Below are 3,418 nucleotides of genomic sequence, written 5' to 3'. Positions count from 1 at the left end.
ATCAGGTCAGGTGTTCAAACCACCATGTAGGAGTTATCGGGTTCGAGACTTCCTCTAGTTTCATGACATGGGGATTCCCAGTAAGGGTGAAACGGCTGTGCCGTGCTCCTCTGATGTTCAGGATAGATTGGATTTCGTCCTTGCAGGACGAAATATCCGTCACGATGAGCTCTGCTTCTGGTGGAGACGTACATACGAAAGCGAAAATAGGTAACCCAAAGGAGTATCTTAGTTTCTGCCCCAGCTGGCGTTTTCACCATTGTGGCTTCTGATGGAATTGCCCTGAATTTTACTACAGTGGTGGCGACATCCATGAGCGACAAGGGTGATCCTCATGACAGGTAATCACACCAGTGCATAAGGTGTACGCTGTTAGTGATCTGTTTGTGACGTAATTAGGTTGATTATCAGAAAAGGGAAAGCACCAAGGAATGTCTGTTTTACCAGGGTGATGATCAGTACAAAAGTTATGTGCACTTGACAAAAATGCAATAAGAGGATAGGCCAAAATGTGACGTACCGTTTGAGGTCAACTGCTGAGAGTTTCTGAGTAAAGTTCCGGAGCGCGACGTGTTTTCTGTGCAGTACAGCTGGTCCACGTGTTCCGTGGTTGACCTTGAAGCCTTGTGGAGCTCGGTTGACTTCCTGTCATGTGTGGAGAGGGGGTGTCCATTCGTGTTTGATAATTACACGAACATGAATACTACCTGACCTGATGTGCTGGAAGTTCGTAAGCCCGGCACGTGACGCAGGTGGTAGCCGCGTAAACAAAAATGGATGGGAGGTTGTAGTGTGCATGTGTCGGCTAAGGTGGGACAGGAATTATCACGTGATTTGAGTGTTTGTGACGCGTGGTCTAGTGAGATCAGAGCACCCACTCAGTTCCCCCTCCCGGGAACTGCACCAAGTTGCAATGAGATCAATAGAGTCACCGCCGGTGGATGTAGCTTAAAATTCGAGCGCTCCAGGAGGATTCGTTTTACTCGTGCTTTTCTTTGAGTTTCCAGCCCAGTGTTGAAGACATCCAAGGAATGGCCTTAATAGGTTGGTCTTTTCAACACCAAGTGGAGCTTCTGGCCTTTCCATCAATATTCTTTCCTCGAATAGTCTCTGGCACGTTTATCAAGAGCATTCAGCTGGACGCATTTTCACGTTATCCAGCTGGCTGACTGGAGTTTTTTGTGAAAGAGTCGAACGGGTACCGCTCAACACAGGTATCCAAGTAAGCCTCGTATTCGAGAAATACTCTCATTTGCAAACCAATTTGGTTTTCACGACAGATTCGAAGAGTTTTCAGCAACCTTGTAAGCCTCGTTTTGTTCTCCTGGGAGAAAATCGATATCATGTTTAGTTACACAACCCTCAGGTGCTCTTCTGCGCTTTGTCGGTTAGCGCAACTACGTTTCATTGGGCTTTCCATAAAAGGCCCTTACCTAGGCAACGCCTTTGGGCAAGGTGACCCGTCTGTAACAACAATGCTTCCCAGAAGTCGGACGAAATCCATTCGTGGTGCAAAACCACCATTGTACTGGTGATCGATTTGCATTCGCTATCCTGGCTTCATTTTGCCCTCTTTCCGGAACGGGGTTCAAGTTTCACTCAATCTTAAGACATGCTGCAAAGTCAAGCGATGAGAATGAGAGATCAAATGTCCACGGAACGGTGATTTGCGCAAAAACGCCTGCATTTGAAGATGGAAACTCAGGTTACCGGAGGAAAAGAACCTGCAGATATATACTGCAGGATCCGGAATTCTCACAAAGCGTAATTGATTCGGTAAAACAAATTCAGATGGTACGATCGTGTATGCTACAGTTTATTAGCAGAACTTAACTGGACTACACGACTGCCAGTGGAATACCCGTTTTCGTCGAGACAGATTTCATTGGTTGTTCTTCACTTGCCCTTGACAGATGAGTTCTATTCTTAGTACTACATTTTGGCCTGCCTAGAACCTTCCACGTGAGCCTTATAAACAGCCCGTTTTCGGCTGCACGTGAGACGCATGTACGCGTCAGTGTTCAGTGGATCGATCAGCCGATTCGCACGTTCATTGGCTTTCTGGTTTGGCCAATGAAATCAGGCTATCAAGCGGCAAACCAGCCTGGGGTTTGCGGTATTCAGGAGGCATTAGGAAAACTGTGGCCCACAACACAAATGATATCATTACTGAGCAACATGTACGGATAATAGTCGCTCAGCTGTGACACCCTTCTGGTGCCTAACTGTGATGCCACCCTAAAGAAACACGAGGGCTGAGATACCGCCGGGTTGCCCAAGACTAGATAGGGGAAGTCGAGATGCAGAGGTCGGGTTCGAACCACGGACCTTCGCGTCAGTAAATTCGCGCTCTAACCACTGTGCCGTCTTGTAGATAGCTGAATACTGCTCAGAGTAGTTCGATAACAAGACATTTTCATCTTAGATGAAGCTAAGAGTTCACCTTCTTAGCTAAAAGCAGTCTTTGTTCCAGAAGGAATATTGCCTATGAACTCCGCTCGTGCACTCATTTACACAACAACTTGGTTTTCACGGGAGACTCATCTGCGTCCCACGTTTATGATGTTCCCACTCAAGAACGTCATAGACGGGAGATTCAGACGGGTTCCAGGTGGGCTATTCGATAAAACTAAATGAGTATGTAGATGAACGTGTCAGTCAGATTTCACGCAATTTGGGTTCATGTATGACATAAGGCTGACGGAAACTCGGAGACTATGCGCAAGTGATGAGCCCAAAGGTGGCAGAAATCAATACGTGATTAGAGTGTTTGTGACGCGTGATCTAGTGAGATCAGAGCACCCACTCAGTTCCCACTCCCGAGAACTGCACCAAGTTGCAGTGAGATCAGTAGAGTCGCCACTGGTGGACCTAGCTTAAATTCGGACCACTTAAAATCCAGGCGCTGCCGGAAGGTTCGTTTTACTCGTGCTCCTTTTTAAGTTTCCAGCCCAGCGTTGAAGACATTCAAGAGTTGCCCTGATATGTTGGTCTTTTCAACACCAAGTGGAGCTTCTGGCCTTTCCATCAGTACTCTTTCCTCGAGTAGTCTCTGACACGTTTATGAAGAGCATTCAGCTGGACGCATTTTCACGTTGTCCAGCTGGCTGATTGGGGTTATTTGTGAAAGAGTGGAACGGGTACCGCTCAACACAGGTATCCAAGTAAGCCTCGTATTCGAGAAATACTCTCATTTGCAAACCAATTTGGTTTTCACGACAGATTCAACTGAATTTCTCGTTTATGCTATTCTACAACTGAAGTGCTGCACACAGGCCGCCTCATGATTCAGTTGGCACGATATTCGAGATATCGCAGTATATTTCCATAAAGGAAATTACTCGCAAGGTTGCTTTCGAAGAGTTTTCAGCAACCCTGTAAGCCTCGTTTTGTTCTCCTGAGTCACACAACTCTCAGG

This window comes from Opisthorchis viverrini (assembly GCF_000715545.1).
Source record: "Opisthorchis viverrini unplaced genomic scaffold opera_v5_136, whole genome shotgun sequence".
Lineage (NCBI taxonomy): Eukaryota > Metazoa > Platyhelminthes > Trematoda > Opisthorchiida > Opisthorchiidae > Opisthorchis > Opisthorchis viverrini.
This window is presented reverse-complemented; position numbering follows the sequence as displayed.